The 27,878-nt window shown below is 39.8% G+C and overlaps 1 protein-coding gene across 13 annotated transcripts in view; it reads left to right on the top strand.

The window, feature by feature from the left end:
- Window positions 1–27,878, top strand: part of TENM4 (teneurin transmembrane protein 4) — a 1,544,468-nt gene that overhangs the window by 1,129,875 nt on the left and 386,715 nt on the right. For all 13 annotated transcript variants that reach the window (XM_050333746.1, XM_050333747.1, XM_050333753.1 and 10 more), the window contains one exon: window positions 18,213–18,308. The gene's annotated coding sequence lies outside the window, so the exon portion shown is untranslated. The remainder of the gene's footprint in view (window positions 1–18,212; window positions 18,309–27,878) is intronic.

Below are 27,878 nucleotides of genomic sequence, written 5' to 3'. Positions count from 1 at the left end.
GGTTGCCTTGTCTTAATCAAGGACTTGGATGGATCTTCAGAGTCCCAAGTCTTGAAAGTACTCTCTGCAGCTACACCTAATACTTGCGATGAAATTAATGTAGAACTGGTGCCCCAGTGTTGCAAATGTGGAATACCTGCCTTGCACTGTCACACGGATGTAGAACTGGTATTAGAGCAGAATTCAGTGAGATTTATATGAGGCATTAGGCAAATGCCTGTTTAATAGGTTACAGTTTTGAGTTTTCAGCCTACAAATAAGAAAAATCTTTAAGACTTGACATCTAGACCTAAGAGTTTTTCTTCTGACGTTTGCTGTGGGTTGAGAGGCTTGATCTGCTCCCCATGCTGCCAGCCAGAGAGGGTAAATGAGTTCTACACTGGCCAGATATTTTCATCCTGCCTCTGCAGTGTTTTGTTCTCCAAGGACTAATTGCTAGTGTGATCCAAGCAAGCAAAGGAAACTTTCTGCGAACACTGCTATCTCATCACGAACTAGCCTCAGGCTGAAACTGTAGCCCAGAATAGACTGAAGAGTGGTTTGGGTACCTAACACAGGCTTTTACTGCTGTATGAGATGCCACAAGGTATTCCAGAGGATGGAGAGGAGATGGGCAACAAGCTGTGGGATACTCCAGGAGATCTCAAACAGGACTAGAAGCCCCTACTTAGGCAAGTGAGTAACTCTTTTGGAGTTTTGCTGTTGAACCTATCAAAGTTAAGATTTTTTTTCTCAGCATGTGAATCCCATAAAAATATGGCATAAAATAAAAATATAAGGCATAAAATCTGACTTTCAGATAGAAGAAAATTTTTTTTAGACTCTGTAGTTTTGAAATAATTTCCTCATTATCCTCAGCCACTCTGGGAAATGCAGGGCTGGGTCTGAGTGAGTGGAGGGATGGTTTTGTGAAGCTGATGGAGGGTGTTGAGTTAACACTCGCAGTCTCCCCAGACTGCTGTCTGGCACCTCATTCATCTGAAGACCTCTGAGCATATAAGGTCTGTGATAAACAAAGGGGGTCTGTCTTGTGCCTCTGGGCTTCCAGTGACTTATTAAAGATTGGATTGTTTAATGTTGTCCTTTAATGTAGAGATATTTCCGTGGATAGGGAGACTCCTGTGTCAATGGAAAAGGAAGAACAAGGCTTTCATGTTACTTGTTTAAACCATCAAGCAGAGATGTTTTGTTGTTTGACATGCCATTGCTTCTTGCTTTTTCTAACCAGTCCCATTTTTTCATTCCTTGTGGTTAATTTTTGCTCTCATTTTCTTTCTGGAACATCTTCTGCTCTGTTACTGGATCCATAGGGGAAAAGTGACTGAGGGAAATAAGCACAGGACCAGGGAGCAGAGAATTAACTGTCCCCTTGGGAAGCTTGAGTTACTAGCTGCCACATACGTACATTTTCACTGCTAACAGTGAAGGAAAAGTTGACAAAGAGCTTGTCACAAAGAGCAGAATACAGACGAGCAGAAAAAAATTCTGCAAGTAATTTGTATTGCTTACCCATGGCAGCCCAGTGAATGCACTTCACATTCAAGTATTACTTTTTATTATTCATTATTTGCATTATGGTAACATCTACATGTACCAATCAGGACTGCAGCAGCAATGTGAGATGTTCTACTCCAGCAAAGACTAGAAGTTTTTAGCAGCATAACTATGTCATGCAAAACCATAGATATTCTACTAAAATAACTATACTGCTACAAACCAGAACATTGCATCACAGCAGACCTGCCTTTCATTTTTACAGCTTATTCCCCTTCACACACAGAAAATATATGATGCACTTGTAGACATTTTTCTGTTGTTTTGAATATAGCTGCAGCAGGGTAATGCTGCTATAGTTTCAGGCAACATCAGTCCACAGATAAATGCATGTAAGACAGACCCTGTCCCAGAAGGTGAGATGTCTCAGTAGACAAGTGAGAAAGGAATTGGAGGCATAAAGGAGTCATTATTCTGTTTAATGGTGGCAGTGGGCAAGGTGCAGGTATCATCCCTGAATCTGGACTGGCATTTACCTGCTAGAGTAGGAACCAAACTACTGTTCACACTAATTCCATGCCAGTGTCAATGCAGTTCTCCTGAAGTTAATGAAAAGTGAGGGTAATTCCATCTAGGCCAGACATTATTAAAGGTCTGGTTTGTTCTTTGCAGCTTTTGGGGAGTAAATGTGTCAGGAGCTTCTCAGAGAGTAGCTGGCTGGAACACTAGTTTTGCAGCCTGAAGAACACTTATAGTCTGATCCACCTTGAAGAGTGTCTTGGGCATCTTCTTCCCAATCACCAAGTAAAGCAGAAATAAGAAGGAATTCAGGTCCTGTTACAGTTTGATATAGTTTCTGCCACATTTGGCGAGTTGTCTTCAACCTGTGACAAGAGATGCTTGAAATATTGTAAGAATAAATGCACCTGCAGAATTTTCTTCAAGGCTCAGTGTGACAAATACTAAAGCAGACAACTTTTGATGACTTTTTCTTCAGCATTTTAATGTAATGGTTCTGAGATAAGCTGTTGGGCAGCTCTGGAGCTCGTTGCTCTTTCAACTCGGATGGCAACCTTTTTGTAGGGTAGATTATTACTCAAGACTGGTAGTGTGGTCTGTGCGGAATGTGGGCTTTGTTAATGCTTCACATAGCCACATAGCTTTGTGCTTGAGATAAATTCCATTATATTCATGTTCTCAGAATACTCTCTTTTAGGTTGGCACCAATGGCATAGCACTTGTTTGCAGTAGGTGTAGAAATATAGAAAAAGTCTGAACAAAGCAAATTACCTTATCAATTCCCAGCAAAGATGACAGTTTGGAACACTGACCTCTAAATTTTGCTGAATTTTGGGGATGTTTTTTCAAATACAGATATGAAAGCAGAAATTGCTGATTTATAAACTTTTGGTGGCTATGTAGAATATTTCTATGTATTTCTCTGTATTTTTTAAATACAGATACTCCTGTCTGTATGTAGAGATGTATCAAAGCACATCTGTTATCTCGTTTTATCACTTCCTAGTTGCTTATGATCTCCATAGTCCTATTGAATACATTCTGTAGATTTAAGAAGCTCTCTGATCTGAATTGTAGTCTAAAGTAGAAATATACATGTCAGAGCCAGTGGTAGCTGGCAGTTGACAAATATGAGTGAGAAAATTTCTGCTATGGATTTAAAGCTGGGAAAGTAATGGGTTGAACTACTAAGGCATTGCATGACACTGAGCTAAACTGCTCCTCTGGTGACAGCTTACATGTGATGTTTTAAAATATGTTGGGTATGCATGATAAAGCTATTGGGTATAAGCAGTTACAGGACCAAAGAAAAGCCAATCATCAGTGGGAGAACAATTGTCATGATGTCATGAAAATAAAAAAATGACTGCAAAAAGAACTAGGATCATAATCTTCAGACTGAACTGCTTGAGTATTAGAAACTTCCTGAGATGCCACAGTGCTGCTCAGTACTGTAGCTTGGGAAAAAAAAAACTTATGTAGAAGCATCTGATGAGCATCAGATTCATCACAAAAGTGTCCCTTGTAATGGGAAAAAGAGATAAGGGCTGGAACAACTGTTTGTGACTAGTAGATGGTCAACAGTATCCTTTATTAGCTGAACTGGAAATGTGTGGGCTAATGTCCCTGGAAATAATGTATGGAGTTCATTGCAGATAGACAGGAAACAAATCCAGGTATCCTACTTCCCAGTTAGTGCTCTGTCTCTAGGCAAGACTGACTCTTTGCCTTCTTGTTTTGTCAGCAAAGTGGACAATTATTGGGCTATTCATGCCATCTGTTAGTTAAATATTTGGTTTAAACCTTAGTTTATCTGGAAATGTCTACGTTAACTAGCAGAGGGTTTAGGCTCCCCATTTTAGGTGCTTTGTGTTGCCTGTAAGTAGGAGCTAAAATACTCTGAAGTGTTTTATATGAATTCTCACTGTGTTTGTTGTGATCATCTTCTGCATATGACCATCCAACCAGGAAAAGGTTGACTGAAATCTCCACTTACTATGCATTAAATTGCCTTGGTATGGTGTGGGTTATCTTCTAGTCTGCTTGCAAAGGCTGGTGTTTCTCACTGATAACCATCATCAGACATGGGGCACTTTTGAGTCTATGACTACTATGAAAACACTGCTGTCAAGAAAGGAAACACTGTTTGAGTACTGTTATTTGGGTATGGAAAACACACCCAAAAAGCTGGACATTTGTAGATAACCACCTACTGCTATGAAGATTATATACATATACATATATATATATATAGTCTTTATCCTGGTTTCCCATTAACTTACCTAACTATTGGCTGTAGTGGGACCATAAGCAGTTGTTGATCTCTCTTTCCAGAACACATAATATAATACTATCAGCAAAACAGCACAAAACTTGTTACCCAGGTCCAGATCCTTTCAAAGAATCTATATCATCAGCTGCTAGGAAAAGGGGACAGAAAGGACTGGATATGGGCATTGCTGTGTTAAGTAGAAGACAGTATCACTTTACAAAGTTTTGTCTGTGTTTGGCATCATCTATCGAGTCTGTACTTTGCACAACTGAGTTTTGAACAGGTGTCTACTGACTGGAGTATCTATACTCACTAGACATAAGAGCCCAAAGCCTGTTTCTAGTACCAGGGTGCTAGATCAAAGAATGTGTTACTTACCATTTAGTTTTAAATTTAGTAGCAATTATGCTATCTTTCTCTTCCTTGGGTAGTCTGTGCTGTACCACAGAGCCGGTTTTCATCACATGCTAATTTAACTCAGAAGGTTTCTGCTGGATTAGGTGAGGTACGATGCATGTGGGAGGAGAGGTCCTGTAGCTTTAAGTGCTGTGGTTAAGAAATATTTCTGGATTTCAGACTCATTTGGGGGCCACTTAATTTCCAAAACAAGCTTCTCAGATTCTCCATACATAATCTGCACACTCTACAGGCAGACAGGGATCAGCTCTTCACTCCACAGCCTGAAACGCCTGAGGCTCTTGTCTCTGCTTATATCCATTAGAGGTAAACCAAGGCTGATTATGGGGAACACCGTACTTCTGATCATGTCAATGAGCATAGCTAGCAAGTGTTCTGGGGGCAGATTCTCATCTCATTTGCATTGGTGCAAATCATGAGTAATTGAGTTATTCCAGATTGAGAGCAAGCAAACTGCCTTAATAGGATTTTCTGTCTCAATAAAGATATTATTGAATTCAGCCAGTGATTCTGTTTTGACAATGTTTTTCTTGGATTTTATGCTGATATACAGTGTTTAGCATTGGTTCACAGCAAAGTCCACAGTGTGTGCAAAGAGAAGGACACTTGAGAAGGAATTATGTTTGAGCCACAGTTCTGGGACCACTTGTTTGCGAATAGGGTGTTCAGCAGTTGCTCCTAAAACACACTGTTTCTAGCAAGTCAGGTACCTGTCTGCTGGCTCTAATCAAACCGGGGCTCAGGGGAAACCAGTAGCCTCATGTGCTATGATCACTCATCAAAAAAATGGGTGGAGAGAAAAGCATCCCTTGCAGTAGAATGACATTAAGCTTAGAGATAAAAGGCACTCTCTAAAAAACCCCGAACAAACAAACAAAACCAAAATAACAACAGCAACAACAACAACAAACAAAAACAAAAAAAAGGAAAACAAAATAATGCAAAAAAAGGGACCAGCCTGAAAGATGATTTAAAAACAGAAAATGCTTCACATGACCCTTTAAGACAGCAAAACAACGTAAGCCTCTTTTTGTTTCCTGCGTATTTCAGCCTGTTCCTGGTCAAGAACGCCACAGCTAATAATTGTGTCAGAAAACCTTCCTGTCTGAAAATGATCTCTTCCTAATGGATAGATGATTCCATATGGTTTCATATGTCATAGATGGAGAGAGAACATATTGGGTGACTGGCCACAGCTGGCAGTTCATGTTAGTGCCATATGGATAAATGTGCAAGCTCTCCTGCATTGTGTATTTCAAGTAAACCATTTATCTAAACAGGTGCTGACCCACTGGGAATGCATTTTTATGGTCAAGCTTGCAGCATGCAGCGACACAAGCTGCTCTGTTAACCCCTCCTATTTCTGCAGTGCAAACCCACAACATTTATGTATCGTTTGCCTCCATTCTGCGTAACTCCAATGATGTCCATAAAAGCACACCTGGGCAGACCCTTTGTAAATGAGACCTGAATCTGGCTCACTGAACTGTGTGGATATTGTAAGACCAGTCTCCTAAATGCTCTTTGGGAATCAGTCTGTGATATTCAGTTCTAATAGGTATTACTATATCATATGCAGGGGATTAAAATCACCCTATTTATGAGACTATATAAATAAAGAATCAGACTTTCCACCTCCTTCAGCTACTGTGCTCTGTCCCTGATTACAGCTGAAATTTTTGCACTCCTTTCCTCTCCATGCTATAATTGCCTCTTTGTCTAAACATGCTTCATTTTGGAATTCCTCTCACTTACATTCCTAATATATGTGGTTCAAGGTACTTGCTGACTGATTTATGCTAGTCTTGTGTGGCTCCCTTGGAAATGGAGCAGAACACATTCCATCCACCTGCGTAATAAAACCAGCTGGTGCAGGGTGGGAGCATTCAAACTGCAGCAGAAATACAATTCACCTAAGTTTTGACTCAGTTATCCATCTCTCTATCAACTCTTCTGATTGTCTCTGGTATTAAAATCATGCCAAGGAGTAAGCCCTTGTGAAAAAAGTCTCTAATTATGCTGTTTATTCTAGATTTCTGTGTCACTACCAGAACCAAATACTGGGGTGAGGGTAAAGGCATTGTCTGCATTTCTGAGCAAGTATTTTGATAAGAGTGCAGCCCTGATGATATGGTCCTAACATCCAGAAAATTTTAATATCAGTTAAACCCTCTGGGCTCCTTCTAGAATCATTGAATCACAGAATGGTTTGGATTGGAAGAGACCTTTAAAGGTCATCCAGTTCAATCCCCCTGCCATAGGCAGGGACACCTTCCACTAGATCAGGTTGTTCAGAGCCCTGTCAGCCTGACTTTCAATGTTTCCAGGGATGGTGCATCCAACACCTATGTGGGCAACCTGTGCTGGTGTTTCACCATGCTCATTTCTTTCTGTGTAGTCTAAATGTACACTCTTTTAGTTTAGATCCATTACCCCTTGTCCTATAACTACAGGTCTTACTAAGCTGTCCCAGTCTTTCTCATAAGCCCCCTTTAAGTACTGCAAGGATGAAAAAAGGTGTCTCCTTAGCCTCCTTCCCTCTGCTTTACAAGCAGTGTAACTCTATCAGAGGAGGCAACAATTCATACGAGAGCAAATTTAGTCAGTTTGGGGTTAGACCAATCTATAGTCCAAAACTCAGATAGGTAATTTCATTAATGAAGTTTGAGATGGATTTCCCATTTACAGCTATATAAACCCCATGGTAGGCAAAAGGGGCAGAGAGTTAGTTCAGGTAGGAAGTTCAGGAATTCAGCAGTGGCTGGAGAAATAAGCCTGAGAGCTGCTTTTCCCTGCTTAGCAGTTTCACATCAGTAATAGTTCACTTGTGGTTCCTTGGAAGTGAGAAAACAGAGTAAGACTCAACCCAACTCTTAACTCTTACCTCCTGTCATCTTCTCTGCTGTACCCGCATCTGATGTGCCTGGTCCCTCGCTTCAATTCATTTGTGCTCATCTATTCCGAACAGTACTTAAGCTCTCATAGCGTAACAGTAATAAGGCAGCCTAAATAGCGAGTTCTCAGCTGTGTTTGGTGCACGCTGTGCTGAGGGAGATTAAAAGGAAAATCAGAAAGTGCGTGATGGAGATTAAGATGATTCTGAACTGCTGCGTAGAAGACTGAGTCCTCTTTGTGCCTCTTATCTGCTGTTTGAAGTACCGTTACTTAAGCTTGGTGTTAGGGGGGAATGAAAATAAAGTCTTTCTCAGAGGATGTGAGAAGCCATTTCAAAAGGCGATGCCTCTCCAGTAAATAAAACACAAATGTTACAGGTCAGCACTGAAATGGTGAATGAGATGGAGTTTCACCCAAAAGAAAACTTGTTCAACCAGGAGGCTTTCAAATCTCCTTGCTGAGATAAAGAAGATCAAAGTGTTTAAACACGTTGATCCACTACTAAGGAAAATTTAGTGCTGGCAACAGACAGCAGCTGCAGTATAGCTGGCGTGTCTAAACTCACAGCAGGGGACTAATTGCTCCTATGGATATAGGTTTTCCTTACAAAACCAGGTCTGAAGGAATGTCATTCTCATTCACAGAATTATGGAGATCTATTGATAAGAAATAAAATGCCAATCTACACCATGCAGCATCAGGAGGGACAGAGTGCTGGGAGCTGAGCATGGGGGATGTATGAGGCTTCTTTGCTTTTATTCGGCCTATATTGTGCAGGGAAAGATCCCATCAATTTACTCAATATTATAACAGTAGCTTCACACCTTCCTTGGTAATTAAATGAGGAAGCATAGCTCAAAGTCAAACCTTAATGCCATTTGTACAACTTATTGTTCTGAGAAGAAGCCTGGATTAGGGGGCCTATTGCCATCAGAGAATTGCAAATTTTCTATAAAAACAGAAACGTTATATTTATACAAATTATTAGCTGGACAGGGAGTGGAGGGTAATAAGTCTGGTTATAAAAAATTATTCAGTGAACTATTCCTGAATTCAGTGAACTATTCCTGATACAAACACAGCTGTAAAGATAACTTGTGACAAGTCAGGTAGAGAGGCTGTTATGGCATCTCATTAAACAGGCTCCTTCTTGCCGTCTCATCACGTGACAGAGGGCGTGTTTCTGTTTTATTAAGGGACTGAGTAGAAAGAAAGCCTGAAGCAAGGGTTAGTGGTGAGGCTTTTCCCATGACACAGAGGTTGTTTCTAGCAGAGGTAGGAACTGAATGGAATTTTTACATTTCGTTGTGAATACTGAGGTGTTTGAGTTCTTCTGCATAGCTAATACCTGAATGCCCATTTTTTATTTATTCTAAGGGAAATTAAGAAAAATCCATATCCATAGCATCTTCCTTATAAAAGTATCTTCATATATACCCAGGAAAAAGCAATCGCAGCTCAGCCACCCCAGTCTTTCCAGTTCAGAAAGAGACATTTTGACTCTTCAAAGAAATTAAGTAATCCTGTGCTGTCACTACAGTACAGTACAATATACCAATCTAGCTCCAGCTGTTCAGCCCTTCTATGCTACTTGTAGTTCTTTTGATAACAGTGAATTTCACTAAATGCATGTGTATATGTTTATGTATATATATGTAGATACATGTTTATGTGTTTATGTCCAGCCTCATAAACAAAATGCGTGCTTTGACCTTTCTTAATACCGTTTCATTCTTGGGATTTTCCAGAAGTATCTAAATTATTCACCCCTGGATTCCAAAATAGGCAAAGCAGGGAGAGAAGGGCATTCAGAGGCCACAGACCTCTCCTCTCACCACAAATGAAAATCTTTTCATAACCCTACCCTTGATTGTTCCTTTGCAATGGGGAGCCTTGTTAAATGTCTATACCCTGCCTAAATGTAGGAGGCAAATTCTTCCATGGTTTCCAGAAAGGACATCACAGCATGCCTTAGTGTAAGGGCCAGCAGGACAGGCTACTACGCAGGCAGCAACAGGGTAAACACAGCATGTTGTGGGCTGAAGAGATAGAATACAGTTATGAATGTATTCTCTGATGGATTAAAGAGCTAATTCCTTTTATTTTTGCTAATTTGGAAAGCTGCAGGTCTTAAGTATTGTGTCAGAACTGCCAGCCCAGAAGATGCCTCAGATAGGTGGTGACATCTCTCAGGGTCAGAAGCACCCTTAGTTAGACCCAAGTGAACCAGTGCCCATACCTCTTTGGGCCTGTCCTGGGGTGTGATCTCATTGAACTGGAGGCAGAGGCAGTTGCAGAGGAACAGTAGATGGAATAAGAAGTCCCTACATGATCCACCTTGAGTGTACCCCTTTCTCCACACCCTCCCGAGCAGTGTTACACCCCCAGGAAGTGAGGAGACAGTGATGAGGAGCACATCCTCCCAACACAGGGGCACTGAGATTTAGGAACAGTGTCCTTACCCTCTGTCCTTGTAGCACTTTTCTCACTAATGCAACAACCAGTTGATTTACACCTGTAAATCAATTACAAATTGATGAATGGGTTCAACAACACATTTTAGGCCTCCAAGCAGTGCAGAACTATCTAACTCAATCTACCTGTTGGTTCACTGCAGCAGCTACATAATATTTTAATGTCTAAGAAAACAGCTTTTAAAAATGTGTTAAAAGATTATTTAATATCCATTTCATGTACCTGTAATTAGGCAGTGATTATACTAGAAGCTTTTGCTTTGTCATCTTCTTAATCATTGGTGTCTGGCACTTTTTATTCTACTCTTAAGAAATTTACAAACACAAATGCTTCAGTGGAATTTTTATAGAAAATGTGCTATCTGTGGCAAGCAGGTTAAAAACATTGCAAGAAAGGCTCCATTCTCTTCAGCATTTCCAGACCAGAATACATCAAAGTTCAGGTGTACAAATAACTTACAAAATGACCAGATTCGATCTGTAAGGTGAGATGCAGGAGTATTCATAGTCTGCAAGAAACATGGGGTCCATATAGCTTAGTCCACAATTGCCAGCCCTTATTAGGGTCAAGTTTTCCATCCTTACTCTCTATAGCTGTGCTCCTCTACACTTCTCAATGTCAGCTTACCTACCCACTGGCAAAAAAATAGAGCCAAAAAAAATTACCCTTCCTTTCAAAACTTTGGAAGGGTTATAGATCAGCATTCGATTAGAGGGAAAGATTATTGCTTCCATTTAACAGCTTTAACGAAAAGTGTATTGATGGTCAGATTATGTTTTATTGTTGGTCAAGGCTGCGCTGAAAGACCTGAAACCGTTACAGGACAACAGTCAAGCAATAATTATAGAAACATCTGTTATGAACTGGGAAACACACTGTGACACTTTTTCTAGGCAATATGGAAACTCTTTTACAATATACAGTTCAAATAGGCCAGGACAAATTTTTTACTTATGAAATGAACCCAACAGAAAAAATATTTTTTTCCCAGAGATGAAGGAGTAGCTGAAAAAAATTATCCAGAAACCAAAAGAGACTTTTATTTATTTATTTATTTATTTTCCCCCCACAGTAGACCAGGAAAATATTTATTTTGGAGAAGCTATTGTACAAAAGGCATACTGTAACGCTTTGAATTTTGAGATATGAATTATGAACATTTCAAAGTGAATTTTGCAGTAAGATCCAAAGAAATGTTTTACATCTGGGGAAAGCTGCTTTGCCAGCCTTGATCAGACAGGTATAGAATCATAGAATCATCAAATATTTTAGACTGGAAGGAACCTTAAAGATCATCTCATTCCAATCTGCTCCAATGGGCAGGGGTGCCACCCCCTAGACCAGGTTACTCAGAGCCCCATCCAACCTGGTTTTGAACACATTCAGGTAAGGGAAACCCCCGACTTCTCTGGGCAGCCTGTTCCAGTGCCTCACTAGGCTAATGTAGTATGGGTATGTTAATTTTAAACTCTGCAAGTATAGGACCAATTTCACTTTGAGATAGAAGCTGTTGCATTTTGGTCAGCTTCTTCATCGACCTGAAATGTAAGATCAATATATCAAATTTCCACAAAAGAAGCAACTCATTTAATGTTGCCAATTTTAGGCTCATGGAAATGCCTTGTTTCTTTGTTCCAACTGGCCAAAACTGTGTATTTTATCTGTGAGTTCTTCTGGCTTGATAAAATAAGTTATTTACCAGATTTATTAGTGTAGTTAACTGCAATATTTTGAACAGAGCTATATCTGAAATGCTGCTTAGCTTTTGTCAAGGCAACATTAAAATTGATGGCTGAAGGATTGGTTATTCATTTGCACTGAGAAAACATGGCTTGGGGTGAGACTCTTTGACTGTTAACTCATGTAACTAAAAACTAGGCATCTGATTTAGTCTAGGTTAATAGCTCTTTAACTTCTATGATGTAGATGTCTAAAGGTAGCTTAGATAAATCTATGATGATCTAAGTATGCGCAGGCAAATGAGATTTAAATAAAGCACAATTAAAAGTAGAACATGAAAGCAAATTTTTTATACAAAGCATATTTGGTCATCTTGTAAGAAGTGAGAAGGAAGAGCTTGGTATGCAAAGGGCATGGGACTGCAATTCTTTGATGAACATTAAAATGTAATTCTGCCAAAACTCAAGAGGACACATTCTACATCTTTTAGTTGTGCTACCATTTCCTAGAAATCCAATTTTTCACTTGAAGTTATTAGACACTGAGAAAATTACCTTAATTCCAAGAAGCCTCCACTATGTAGCCTTTTTCCAACCTCCTCTATAAACCACTTAAAAACCAGTCTCACCCTTCCTAAAAAACCCCCAAACAAACCCAGAAAAACATCAGAGACAAAACAATATTAAATGGCCCCTACAACACAATTGGAACAGACTGGGATGTGCAAAACACTCCACTGGGAGCCATTCTGGCTGATGGAGGTCAAAATTGCCTTCTTCCCTGGGCAGCGTGTTCTAGTGGCTAGCAACTCTTTCTGTGAAAAAATTTTCTCTAATATCCAATCAAAACTTCCCCTGGCGCAACTTGAGGCCATTTCCTCTTGTCTTCTTGCTTGTTACCGGGGAGAAGAGACCAACCTACACCTCACTAAAGCCTCCTTTCAGGTAATTGTAGAGAGTTAGGCTTCAGTGACTGCAAAGGAATAAGCCATCTTACAGAAAGTTGTCCTTTGCCTCTAAGTAACCCAACAAGACTCTCTTCTACTTTCATTTGCTGCCTTTTGGAACATGCCTATGATCTCCAGATGCAACAGCCATGCCTTTGTGTTCTCCACGGGGGAACAAAATAATGAGATCTTGTTCTATGAGCCAGGCTTCATTTGGGAGGATGATTTTCAGCTCATTCTGCATGTGCTGTCTCCACTTCCCACCTCACTCCACCCAGCCACCATGTCAGACAGCAAACCCCCAGTCGCCATTTATAGCAGAGGATGATAGTGGAAAAGGAGATGGAGAGAAATGTGCTGCACAGAGACAATCAGAAGCAGCAGCAACAAGTTTATGTATGCATATATGTATTTAATCCCAGTCATAAGTGTCTCCAGCTCCTCAGACTGCCCCCATTCAGCCCATTGAGGAAACACTTGACTTCAGGCACATATTGAAGCTTTGCTGTCTCAAGTGAGACCTCAGCTTGTGCTTAATGGTAAATGTCTGCTAAAAGCATTATTTGGGTTTGGAAAAAACTACAGAACATGTGTGACTGCTTGTGCAGGACACTTTGATCAGGCCCAGAGGTGGGCACTAAGGTATTCCTAGCCAGAAATTCATAGTCAGTATGAACATCCTTGGTGAGGGCATATCCGTGACCTTTCCTCAGCCTCCCACTGGCAGCCAGGCAGGCAGGACATCCACGAACATTTCTTATGCCTTTGAGGTTGGCACTAATTGCCATCTCAGGAGGGGCGTTTTCCTGCAAAGTGGCCACTGTTATCAGCAATTCAGTTGGTACCACAGTAATTCAGGGGCATCTCACCTACTGTGGGTTAATCAAGGATGGACCAAAGCAGCATGCTAGCTAGGAAAAGCTCCACTAGTTCCAGCACTGAACACCGCTTAAGCCCCTCAATTGCTTTTTGAATATATGATACATTTGGAAATAATATATCTGGAAAACCCCCGAGCAAGCAAACTCCAAAGCAATCCAACCATCAAAAGTCTGGATTAAATAGCACAGGTGGCAAAGAAATTGTTCTCTCCTTGTGTGTGGTCCCTGATGCAGATGCCTTGTTTTCACAACACTTATAATGAAAGCGTTTTTATTTTTGGATGCTCTTTAGGGTACAATGTAATACATCAAAATAAATCATTGTATCATATGCCTGTTAAGAATGAAAGCTGATGCACCAAATGTCAGGGTTGCTTGCTTTGATTAATCAATGAATATTGAGTTTTGCTAACAGTGTGAAGGAAAGAAACAGTAGTGAAGTAGGAAATGTTTACTTGATACAAAGCTATAGATATATAGTTAAAGTTTCAATAAGATTGTGTAGATTAGTGATGATATTGTTTCAAATAAGGCAAAATATCCACTCGATCTGTGCTTTAGTAGAGAAACTGTGTGCCATTTCCCCTCTGTATTTTCACTTATTAAATGAATTTGATAATCATCATTGAAAAGGCATTCATTTCAATTGCTAGGGAGAAAACTTCTGATCAGATCAAGAGCATTAGCTGCAAGGCCACCCTGCTTCCTATGAGACAGGAAGTATCTGTATGATAAATTAACTGTGGATGAATGCTAAGTCTTTAATGAGAAAAACCATGTTCTCTTGGATTCAACCTTTCATGTGAAAGCTGTTTGGGACCTTACTGAAAAGAATGTGTTAATCAAGAGAAAAGCATAATTACTGTCTTGTCAACAGACACAAATGAGAAAGCCTGGTGAAAATGGGATTGAAATGAACTCCAAAAAACCACACAAAAAAAGGAGTTTTTCTACACTGTTTTTGGAGAGCTTACTTTACACTGCACAGTGATTTATGACAATTGGAATCTCACTATTTCTGCAATTAATATTACTGGATGCTTCCTATTCAGAGGAATGTTAATCATAATAATGCAAATGGAAGTATTATTGCAGCTATGCCTCAGAGTTCGTTATTTCATATTGAGCCAAAGGTTCAGTATTCAGCATCCTTCTCAATGGAGCATTCTCATTGTATGGGTGGATGAATGTGCACCAAAGGTAAAATAACGGAATTAATATAAACCAGAATAATATGCCTGGCATACAGCTTCCCATTTTCCCATTTTGCTGTAAGGTCCTGATTTTTCAGGCTTTTTAAACCAATAATAAATTATTGTGATGCACTGCTAATTGCACCTCACCAAAGTTATGTATAGTATAAATTGCACTGGTGATGGACTTAGATTAAGTTTCTTATGCTTATTTTTAGCAAGTCAAAGGCAGTTCATTTCCAACTGGGCCACATTTAAAAGTTTAAAGTGAAAAACTTGTGTAATTATTTCCTAATATGAGGATAATATTGGTGACAAACATTTTATCCTGCATATCTTTTTTCACTAAATATATTAATGAGAAAGGTAGAAGGAAGAATACATAATTATTTGGTCATGTATTTAAAGATATAATGAGTATTTATAAATTTTCCTCCTGCAAATATTTTCTAAATTGTCTTCTTCATGTTGTTACCTCCCTCTGCTCTCCCTCAGATCATTTCTTAGCTTGTGATTAGTTTCTTTATGACTGCTGATGCTTTTGAAAATATTTGGTCCTTTTCCTTATTAATTCTTTTTCTTTCCTTCTTTTTGTTTGGTTGTTTTTTAGTTTGGTTTGGTTTGGGTTTTGTTTGTCCCTATGAGTTTTGGTTGGTGAGGGGGGTGGGAGGAAGAGGGGATAATGGCAATTTAAAAAAAAAAAATCCTTATGGCTTTTATTAAAAACCACATAAACATGAAGTTTCTGAGAATATTTCAAATCTCATTCAGAAACATAAATTAATACTTCAGAAAACAAATAGCCCATGTTAATACGTCCGTACTACAAATGCTTTTCCAAATCCTTCTTGCTGTAGCAGAAATGTGCTTTTTTATTTCTATCCAAAAGAAATGTAACTCCAACATTAAAACCATTTATCAAAAGGTGACAGTGGAGGAGGTTGTGCATGTGGTCAAGGTGAGACCCTACTTTTTGGGGAACATAAGGCAGTGCCTGGACGTTAAATGTCCATTACACAACATTATTATCCTCTTGATAGGAAAGTAGAGAAGTCCTTAAGTGGGGAACATATTTTAGACTTTGCAGATCTGGGTTCAAATACAGTACAAACAGCAAGGATCAAGGAAAGCACTTTGGTCCAGATCTTCAGAAATATCTCAACAACAAACTGAGTGAGAAGGAGGTGCCCAAATAACTTTCAGGGTCAGATCCAACAGATATCACTATATGTCTTATTCTATATCCTGTGGTCTGGATTAAGCAGTTATGTGGACTGAGTACCTTATTTTCACTTCTTCTGGAATTACTTGACATTACTTGGGCCCATTCTTTCAAAATATGTATATGTGTGTATATATATGTATGTATGTATGTATGCATGTAGATATGTACATACTGACATATAATCATGGGGTTTTTCTTTGGTTTAGGTTGGTGTTTTGGGCTTTTTTGTTGTTTGTTTCAGAAGAGATGAAATCACTTTGATGGTGCATTTGATGGGTCATCCCAGAGATACACAGGCAGGCATGTCACAGTAACTTCCAGAAGAAAGGTTTAAATGCAAAAGCAACTGTAAACTTTCAATTTCTAACCATGAATGTCAAAGGAGTAGAGCAGATCTTATTCCCTTATACTCTCAGTGCTGGAGCTTAATCTTCAAGATGGGAATAATAACACTTTCCTGTCTTTTCAACCAGTTTAAAAATACTTACATTGAAAATCAAGAGAAGAATAGATATTATGGTGGGGAACTCAAAGTGTACCTGAGTCCTGAGAGAGGAGAATGAATAATTTGTTCTCACCTCCTGCTCCACATTTTCAGATTCCCTAGAAATTCATTCTGGTAAGCGATGGCTTCTTCTGCTTTTGTTTTCCCTCTCATTGAAGTGAACATCAGCAAGAGAGAAGACTCACAAATTAATTCAGATTGGCTTAGATAAGGACCCTGTGATGTTGATTAGAAACCATCCACAGGGCCATTAGCAAAGTGAGATAATAAATGAAAATGTGTTGAATTGCATGAGTTTTCTAGTGGGGGAACATCAGGGAGCAGTCTCGAGTCCAGTCTTCTTTAAATATCTTCATTCATTAGCAAAAGACAGGAAAAGAGTACATGTTAATTAAAATCACAAATGATCCAAATTGGGAAGCACTGCATAAATCAGTGAAGATAGAGAGATTAGAAACCTTAGGCAGGAAATGACAAAATGAGATGCAGCTTTGAAAAATGCATGTGGAGGAGAAATAATCTATGCGAGAACACAATCAGCAGCAAGAAGGGTCCTTCAAGAAGCAGAATTAATGGGAGGAAGCCAAAGGATGTGGACCATGGAGTAAAGGGCAACGAAGCAGAGCACCTATTTAAAGGTGACCTTTGCACCTTTTCAGTGGACAGCTTGGATTCAAAATTAATTTACAATTGGCAAGAATGAAAGGTCAATGTAGTTTTGGACTATATACACAGAAATGGGGTGCCAAGGAAGGACGTGGTAGCCCACCTCTAGAACAGTAACCACATCTTTCAGTCTCCTAATTTTATTTTTTCTCCTTTTCTGCAAGACCTTGTGCAACAGAGTGAATGTAAAATAGATGCATATCAAATGAAATGAGTGGCCTGGTAAAGCTGCTGGCTCTGGCAAATGTGACTTTCAATGGAACTACACACACTCTCTTGCTGCAGTCTCTTCTCCACCTTTCCAGTCCCTATGGGATTTTGTCTCCCTGAGACAAGGAAAGGAGCTAAGAGCGGGGGCGTGACAATAACCGGCTAATGAGAGTCGTAAGAGAAGAGGAGCCCCAGTGCTGTTCTACATTTTCTTTGAACCTGCTGCTTGTGGTGTGACAGGTTTGTCACACATGCATCATTGCTTTTAAACTGGGGCTCTTCAATGCCACAAGCAACTCAGATGTGACATAATTTACTGATGTGAGTGGAAACAGCAAGAAGCTTTTGTGTACGATCTTGGTCATTTCACTCTAACAAAGGGAGAAGATTTAAGAAAGGAGATATTTGGGATAACCACATAAATAAAACAAAAATTCTTTCACCTTCTGAGGCCTTCAAAATCACAGAACAGGAAAGGAAAAACTGCCATGTTAATTTGAAACCCTTAAAACCACAATAGGGAAATTAGTAAATTTCTCTTTTGGCAAAGGGATAGGTGTTTGCACAGTTAGTCAAGGACAGCTATTTAATTCTGAGTGCTGTACAGAAAACCTTAGTTTATACTTAGGAAACATATTTATTTCCATGGCATAACTAAGCATACCCTAGTATTGCTGATACGATATTACAGCAGGAACCTTGTATGTAGAGATGACTATTTCATGTACCCTGTCTAACTGTTAGCTGTTGGTTTTAATTCATTTTTATACAGGAAATAAATTAAAAATCACTGAACAAAACCCTGATTTTTTTTATGTCTGTGTATTTTTACAGGTAGACTGAGAATAATGCATCTCGGTTAAAACAGTATCCTACAAGACGTATTTGATGGATTGTTCCTAGATATTTCTAAGAAGGCAAATACAAAAAGTGAGTACTAATTCCAGTACCTGGGATGCTTTAATTATGTTTTGTTAATTAAAATCAAATTATGATAGTTGTAATGTTTCTTGAGCAGATTTGTCTAAGTGGAATCATGAGGAATTTCTCTAATTTCTCTAGAATATGTCTGTTACTGACCTGTGTCTATTTTTATTATCTGACAATGACAATTTGCATCACAGTCCCAGTCAAGGATTCAGTTTTGCTGTGCCAGGCACTCTAGAAACATAAATGTTCTCTGCTTGAAATTACTTGTATCTTAGTAGAAATCAAGAAGGTATGAATAGTGACAGAAAGATGGAGACCCATGAATGTAATAAGAAAGTGCTGGTCAGTACGACAGGCAATGCTAATAGCACATCTGCAGCCTAACCCTTATCAGAGCTTTCTAGACATTTCTGCAGAGAAAGGAAGGGACTAGAAGGTTATTTTATAGATTTTAGAGAGCCCAGCATGGAATAAAATACAAAAGCACTCATTTGAAAATCCAGCCCATGGAATATGGAAAATGACTGCAAGGGTTGATTGGATGCAGACAGCCTAGTTTTGATAGAAATGGGAAAGGGAAATCAATGCTGTGTCTGGAAAAAATGGCCTTTGTATCCAGGGAATATCATCAGGGCAAATTTGCATCTGTGTCATAAATGAGAGACAGGGATTCTGCAGTAATTAAGATGTTCAATGATAAGGTCTGAGAAAGGAGATTTACCTAGATGGGTAGAGAGAGAGGAAAGGCATTACTGTAAGTATGATACACAGAATTTACTTATAATATGTATGTAGCTTCAGTATAACTGGGAAGTGGCATCTGAGAGAGGAATATGAGTTGAAGTTGATAGCAAGGTTACACTTGTACCCATGTGACAGGATAGTGGCATTATCCACAGTGATCAAGAAGGAAAGTTGCTCAGGGATCATTGCTGGGACTCCTAAAATGGAAGGAAAGCTGGGACTGTTCAGCACACAGAAAATGACTAGGAAACAGCAGAGAAGCAGAACCATGAATTAAAGAATCACTGAATATTTGAGGTTGGCAGGGACCACTGAAGATTGTCTAGTCACCTTCTTAATCAAAGCAGGCTTTCCTGGAGAAGGCTGTTGAGAGATAATCTTTAAGGGCCTTTCACCTGGAACATGCCTATAGATCACCTAGCACTACAGATGAGGGTTGGGGCACCTGTGGCTCCTGCCATATAAAGAAGCAGCAAGCATTCACCTCAGCCTGGAAAGACTTGATGGGAGTGATGAATAGAGAGAAAGAAATGCCTATTAATGTTAAAACCACTGGTATGGTAGGGAGAGTTCTAAAACTCAAAGCCATGAATATAAAGTGATATTTAAATGAAATTGATGCAGAATTATGTGTACTTGCAAGATAGAATGGAAGTCATTAGTGAACACCTATGCTTTAATAGCAGCACTACAAAGACATTGGCATAAATAAGAAGAGGCAGTTCCCAAGCATGATAACTCTGCCTGTAAGTTATATCCTATAAACCACTTGCTCCTATGAGGAATTAAGTTGCTTTTTTACATAATCATAGAATCACAGAAAGGTTTGGGTTGGAAGGGACAATAAAGATCATCTAGTTCCAACCCCACTGCCATGGGCAGGAAAGTATTAGGGGTGGTGTAAGCTGAAATGTGTCTGTAGCAAGGGTTCAAGGAGTTGAGCCCTGAGAAAGATTTCAGTGCAAGACAAAAGCTGCTCATCAAAGAAAAAGAAAAAGGAAAAGGAGAGGTGAAAAATTGTCAGAAAAAGAGGTGTTTTCAAAGTTGAGGTTACATGGTAAGTGGTAACAGTATTATGAGGTGAGAGCCTAAAGGAAACTGAGTGGAGTGAGGAATAGGAGAGGAAATACCTAAAATAAAACTTCCCAAATTGCTGGAAGTTGCTACACATGACAAGCTCTCCTTATTAATAGATGGGAATTTCATGGGACATATCTAGATGGCTTTTTACTGAAGATGAACTCTTACTTGTCAACATAATATGAAGAATTTTTTTCCTTAAAAAATGCTACTCAGTGTTTCACAACTTTGATGCATTTGTTATTAACCTTTTTGCTACCAGGAGATCTGAATAGTGACAAAAGTTCAGAGTCAAAAATAGACCCCAAATCAATTATTTGTTGTGGAAACACAGATCTTTTCCCCAGTTATGTCCAACTGGACAGTGGAGTCGGTCATGCCAGGTGTGAGGCAAACACATTTCACTCTCAAGGGTCAGTCCACAGCTGCTTCCCAGATATGTCATGCTGGCTAGTCCAGTGCTATCTGCTGAGTATTAGAACTATAGAATGTTTTGGGTTGGAAAGGACCTGAAAGATCTTCTAGTTCCAACCCCACTGACATGGGCAGCAACACCTTGCACTAGACCATGTGGCTCAGGGTTTCATCCAGCTTGGCCTTGAACATTTCCATGGATGGAGGAGCCACACCTTTGGGCAACCTGTACCAGTGCCCCTCCACACTTGGAGGAAAGAATTTCTTCCTAATATCCAATTTAAACTTGACCTCTTTCAATTTAAAGCCGTTCCTCCATGTCCTTTTATTCCATCACCTTGTCAAAAGTCCGTCTCCAGCCCTCTTGTAGCCCCTTTAGGTACTGGAAGGGGCTATAAGGTCCCCCTAGAGCCTTTTCTTCTCCAGGTTGAGCAACCCCAACTCTCTCAGCTAGTCTTCAAAAGAGAGGTGCTCCAGCCTTTTGATCACCTTTGTGGCCCTCTTCAATGCACACAGACGATGAATATGAACAGTACAAAAAAGGGGATCAGTTATTTATTGTGGCATTAAAAGGAATAACATGCCTCAGGGTATGTAGAGTATTTCTTAGGGTGCTTTTCAGACGTCTTTGTTTTGGAGCAGCCAACATGGATCAGGAAACAGGATGATTTTAGGAGTTGCTGTCCCTTAGTCTTGATCAATCTGTCACAGGAACTACATGGTATATCTTCTTGTTTACACTACAAATCCAAGATAAGCATCTTTATCAACTGTATATTTATACAGTATCTAACAGGTTGGGCTCATGATACACTTAAAGCCTCCAGGTACTAAAACTATAGAGCTATTATATTATACTATGGAGCTGATCATTCCTCCCACAGGCATCTTGTTTCAACCCACAATATAGAGAGACATCCTTTTAAAGATTCTGTTTATTCAAATCAATGCCATGCAGTGTTAATTAAGCATTAATCGATAATTATTTCTTATTCTTTGAGGTGCCAGATCATAATTTTTCTTGAATAACCCTTGAAGTTTGGCTCAAGATATTGGAGGAATAATGGAATAGACTTGTGTTGGAGACTACTAGATGCATTATTTATTTATTTATGTATTCATTTGCTTATTTATTTTTGCTGTCAAGTGCATCAGTTTCCATAATCCTTTCCCCTACCATTATTTGACAGATGAAGAACTGGAAAACAACAGGAAGGCTGTAATTAGCAACTTGGCTGTGGAGTGTGCAGTGGAGTAGGGGGTGGGTGTGGAAATCAGTATGAACTCAGAAGTTTATTACGAAAACTGTTTGTACATTGTCTGTCAAGCGTTTTGTCCCTGTTTAGATTTGGGAGTGAATTGCAGATGTATTTCTTGAACACCTCAGATTTTACTTTTCTATTGCTTTGCTGCAGAAAGCTATTTTCAGCCCAGGTTTTGTTCCTCCTGTTGTGACATGCAGGAGGTGTGATCTCACACCCTCCAAAGAATTGATACACAACAGCAATGCAATAACAAAGATCTCATCATTACAGTGTTTGGAAAAAGAGGTAACTCCATAGCAGTGCAACTGTACTTAGCTGCAGATGTGGTTTATCTCAGACAAATCTTCCCCTAGGGATACTTATTGCTCATCTCCTTGTAGGTTTAATAAATACACCAAAATATCATAGCATCTTTCTCCTGAAAACTATGTGCTATTTGGAGAGCATTATTGACACAGGCTTAACCCACAGCCTTGCACAGTGAAATACCATTTGCCCATACCACCCACTCCCAGGAACAGGCTGATCCATCCAGATGCATTGTCCTCGAGCAGGTTTGAACGCCACTGTACTGTGGCCAAAGCTCCTCAACACTCCTTGCTTTGTAGCTCTGACTAAGCAGCACAGCCTGCAGTGCCATGTGCCACCCCTGGGAATTGTGTGCAAGCCCTGGTTTGTCACCCACAGCCATGGTACAGAAAGGTGACTTCACTTTGGGCTCCAGTGAGAACCATGCATCCAGGGATTTTCATCCCAGTTTGCTTTTCATAAAATCATAGAATCACAGAATGATTTGAGTTGGAAAGGACCTTAAAGATCATTCAGTTCCAACCCCACTGCCATGGGTAGGGACACCTTCCACTAGGCTAGGTGGCCCAAAGCCCCATCTAAACTGGCCTAGAACACTTCCAGGGACGGAAGAGCCACATATTCTCTGGGCAACCTGCACCAGTGTCTCACCACCTCATAGTGAACAGTTTCTTCCTAATATCTGATCTAAACCTGCCCTCTGTCAGTTTGAAGATATTTGCCCTTGTCCTGACCCTCCATGTCCTTGTCAAAAGTCCCTCTCCAATAGCCTCTTTAGGTACTGGAAGATGCTTTTCCTTGTTCATGTTGGCTGAAGAAACATTTTGTTCATGGTAAAGCTTTCAAATGCTTTAGTTGTCCAAAGCAAGATTTGTTTTAATTTACAGATTCTAATTAGACAATGACTTATAGGGTGGAGTGACAGTGGAAAGAGGGAGCAAAGTTTGCTTTGGGGCACATTAGCATAGTTTCCATTTTGCAGGAAAGCATAAAATGTTTCTGTATTAGAAATACTGAGCTTTTTTATCCCATTTTAATGCTAATTTTGCATCTGTGTGACTCTGTCCTCAACTCTGCTCCTGAGGAAGTTTGTATTTTGTATGCTTTCTCAGTGGGGCTAAGGAGCCCCTGCATATCATCAGGCACAATAAAAAAGAAGGTGAGTAGGGACATTCATTTCTTGTGCAACAGGGTAACCCAAAACACAGAAGTATGGAAAAATAAATGAAAGTGAGTTATAAGATCTGTCTTCACCTGATACATGAAAGTACCCTTGAGTACTGCTGCTGCAAAACTCTCCAGCATGTGTTTAGCTCCTGTGAGGGGTCCTATTAAGCCCTAACATGAAGGACAGGCTTAAATGTGGAAGGCAATTTAAAATGTACTTCAACAGGTGAGGTTCTTCCCCAGTTCCATTTTATAATAACAGCATAGTGTTACCAGTGATAATAATAGACAATTTGGTAAGGTTTATGTGCCCCTGAAGTGGAAGATTGCTAAATACAAGGTACTTGTGGGGAGGGGAAGGCGGGTGTGTGCCTAAGGCATGCTCTCAGACCTACAGAGCATCTAGTTCTTTGGGGAAAATAAAAATTAAGTTGGCCAGCCTCATGCAGAGTTGCTGCCCTGTTTGAGGCAAACACATAATTCACCTGCAATCCTCACTTTTTGCTGTCTGTGCCAGGGAACTGGCACTTTTAAGTGTAATTACCAGGCACTAAGGAGTAATTCTTCTGGCTGTCCCATTAAGAACAGAGCAGGAGAGGCTCCCCAAGGAGCTTCAACAGGCAAATGCAGAATATGCTGTTTACTTTTACGGGATCTTGTTCACCCATATTAGACCATGTGTTAAAGTAATGCAGCTGTGCTGGGCAGTGCTCAGCTGCAGAATTTGCTCCAGGGGCTGTTCCCCCTTAGACTCAGCCACACCCCAAAGGATGCTGGCAAAATATCCTTGCTGTCCATAAAACATGTGCTCTGAAGTCATAGGTGAAGGCCTTGATGAGGTGAAAGAACTATTTAGCACTTCTCCTACACACTTCCTTACCAAGGAGACTGTCCATGACCCTGATTGTCTGAGAATGAGTTTCAAGCTGTCGTTTATCTGGACAGCGTTTTTGAGTTTCTCTTTATTTTCTTAATTCTACTGCAGGGAGGAGTTGTTGCATTTTAATGGTGTGACATTTGCCAGGGAAAACATTTGCAGCAATAAATCTCATCAAAATCTCCACCAAAATCTCATCTATTGCTTGACATTAATTTCAATCCTTTCCACTGCAGCTGTCTCCCTGCAGGTTTCATCTTTGCGCTAGAAGACAGGGATTTGTTCATCCTGCTCCACTGCTCTCAGAGCAGCCTCTGGGTATTACATGATGGGAGGGCACAGGGGAAATTTTTGTATTTTTGTAGTTAAATGCAATGGCATAATTTCCACGTTGTTCCCTTTTCTTTGATCTTCTGATCTCTTTAACCAATTCCTTACCAATCGCTGGTGATCTGTTAGAACACTTACCCAACTAGCAGAAGCTCCACAAAAACTGGGAATAAATCCATTGGTAGAACTGTTTTCTCTGCTTATGTAAACAGTCTGCAGCAGCCACATCTGTTCCATTGGCTCTTAGAGGGGACATTGTCTCTCTCCCTCCCACTGCACTGGCCAACCTTGGTAAAATCAAAAAGCATGGATGCCATGACAAAAGCAAACAGCACATGTGCACTGACATGGTTTTCTGCTTGGGCAGAAGAACTGTGTAGCTGCAGCATTGAGCTGTCCAGGGAAGAAAGCAGGAGACCTGCTGTAGGGGTCAAAGAGCTGATGGCATCCTAAAAACCATCCTCCCAGGCATTATTCTGTTAACTTGATTTGGAAATTAAATCAATTTGCAAGCCTATGCAATGACTGTAAAAGTGAACCTCTTAAAAATGTTAACATTGAGATTTTCTGACAAAACCTTGGGGCAGCAGACAAGCACCTCTTAAAAGGAATGTTCTGCTTTTCACCTTGACGCACTACATTCTTCCTTACATTTAAACTGGGCCTTGCACATGTTGAAAACAAAGCAGTGGAATATCCCAAAGAGATAAAACCAACAACAACAAAAACAAGGCATCTTGTTTGTTTGTTTCCTTGCTCAGTTTTTTAAAGCCTGTACTTATCAGCCATGGGGAAAATGGAAGGAATCAGCTGGGACACGTACTGCTTTGCGATGGCATGACTTGCTGAAGCGATAAAATGCATGACGTTTCCTGACACATACATATTCTTAGTATCTGCTGATGAGACAGGATGAGTGGTAGTGCAAATGTTTGCTAACTTGGGGACGGCTCCTGATATGGAAGGTATGCAGAGCTATCTTTGAAGCCTCTCATAGCCAGGCATATTTGTAACTAACATCAGTGGTGGGTGTTCATTCTCCAAGGACACATTAAATATTGTATCAAAACCCCCAGGAATGAGGTCACTGGAACACTCTTCCACTCATAATAATCTTGGAGTGCTGACCATCCACGTGGATCTCAGGGTTGCAGGAATTCATGTGTAGGCCATAGCTCTGAAGTATTCAGCAGTAGGATATGGATTTAAAAGTTGACTCTGAGCTCCAGTTTAAAAGGGGTCTTTTGGTTTCCTGTGAGACATTTTCCCATAGTTGTACCAGAGGAACCATAGTGGAATTATCAATTTCATAGCTTTCTGAGACAGCTTGGACTTTCTGGCAAGACACTTGTGTCTATTTTTCCTCTTCTTCTTTGGTCATCTCCTTTATTTTTCCAGGCTGGCATCCAAACTCTACGAGTGCATTTTGAATCTTAGGTCAGTTACTCCCTAGTGAAAATAAATGTATTTAGAAAATCATCCAGAAATCCAGATCAAATATTTTAAAAAACCCACTGCCCTTCAGCTCACCAAAGCCAGGACCACTTGCGCCTCCTTTGTTTTGTTTATGACCTTTACAAAAATTTTTATAAGAAAAGGTGGCTGCTCTCAGACTACCAATGCTTCTCTTATCTATGTCTCTCTGTTGGTGGAGGATGCTAATAGTTAAAGAGAGATAATTGTGCTTTAATTGGGTTCTGCTTGTTCAGGAGGGGGCAAGGGATACCTTTTGGTTCCCATGGCCTTCTGGATAAGTCTCCATATAGTGCCAATTAGGAATAAAATAAGGTGTATGCAAAACGGATGACAACTGCTGCTCACCAGGAATGGTTCTTTTGTGGCTAAAACAATGGGGTCTTCAACCAAGGGTGCACTTTTTGCTGCTGTATTTTCCCTTGGTTTTTTATTGCGTTTTGCATAAGTTTTGCTGCTGAATGGATCAAACCTAGCGAAGTTTAAAATGACTGTGACAGTGGGGGCCTTCCAATTATGTGTATAGATACATATATGTGTATGTGTATGTATATGTAGGTATATATGTAAGTGTGTCTGTACACTTATCAAAAGCAGAGAGGAAAGACAAATTAACTTATTTTTCCCCCTCCTAGTCATTTTTATTTTGTTTTCATTTCAAAGGGAGCTGTTGTTTATGGGGATGGGGTCAAGGGTTTTTTTCTTCTGTTTTTATGCGATTTTTTTCTTTCTGGTTGTTTGTTAGTTTTAAGGGTAGTTATTCACCAGGGCCTTTTCAACTGTCAAATCCAACAAAAGGTAATCTGACCCTCTTCTCTGCCCTGCCCCCACACTCGCCTTTCCCTCCAACAAAAGCAGCCTTTGTTGGGGATGGTCATAATTTCATAGGGATCCTTCTTCATCCCACAAGTCAGGAACACTCTTCTACTTTACATCAAGGTGACCTCTTATGAATTCTGGGAGACTCGGGATGTTGCAGCTGATGCTCTGCCCTGGGTGATGTTGCCTGTGGACAGTTGCCAATTTGACAAATAGATCCTCAGAATCCTTTATTTTTCTTCAAGCAGAATTCCTAACTTACTACATGAAGTGGTTATCAATTTATCTACAATGCATACCCTGGCATTAGCCATTCTCCCTCTAAAGGATGAACCTAACCACGGGCTTGGATTTGAAGCCACATTTGAATGGGATGAGCCCTCTGACTTCCCAAATTGTGTTTTTTTTCTTCATGACTTGCAGCTCCTTGCTGTTGAGAAAGCACATAGGGGAAAGAGCACTGCTCAATGCCAATGCATTTTGCAGACAGAATTATGTTCCTTATAAACAGATCAATATATGCCTATCTCCAGCTTTATATAAATATTTGCTTAGATACTAAATTGATCTTGTCCTAGATTTGCCATAATTTAAGTCTATGAAGCTATAATCAAGACTCCTTGATAATAAAAAGAACCCATCAGCAATTATACTCATTCACTTCACCATATTCAAGGCTATTTCAGCATTGCACTGATAAACTCCTGTTTTCAATCAAATTTGCAACGTGAAAATCAACACTGCACACCACTGTTAATGATGTTGGAGTGCTTCGTGTGTGGCATTTTGAAGTTCTATCAGAGTGGAGATAGGAGTGATTTCTGAGGGACTTTTATCTCATATGAAAACTAGATTTTACTAAAAGTATACCTAAAACCTTCACTCAAAACTCAAACTGAGTATCATCTTTGTGGATTTAAATGTACCTTAATATTTCTGAAAGTTTCCAGGAGCCAAATTTCTTGGAAACCAAAGCATCTAAGAACATTTCTTTTATATATTTCTTATTTTTCTCATATTCTTATTATTCTGTCATATATTTCTTATCATCAAACAATTGCACAAGAGGAAACTCCTTCCTTGAAGATACTG

Source organism: Myiozetetes cayanensis, unplaced genomic scaffold, assembly GCF_022539395.1.
Source record: "Myiozetetes cayanensis isolate MyiCay16 unplaced genomic scaffold, myiCay2020 scf5-8, whole genome shotgun sequence".
Lineage (NCBI taxonomy): Eukaryota > Metazoa > Chordata > Aves > Passeriformes > Tyrannidae > Myiozetetes > Myiozetetes cayanensis.
This window is presented reverse-complemented; position numbering and strand designations above follow the sequence as displayed.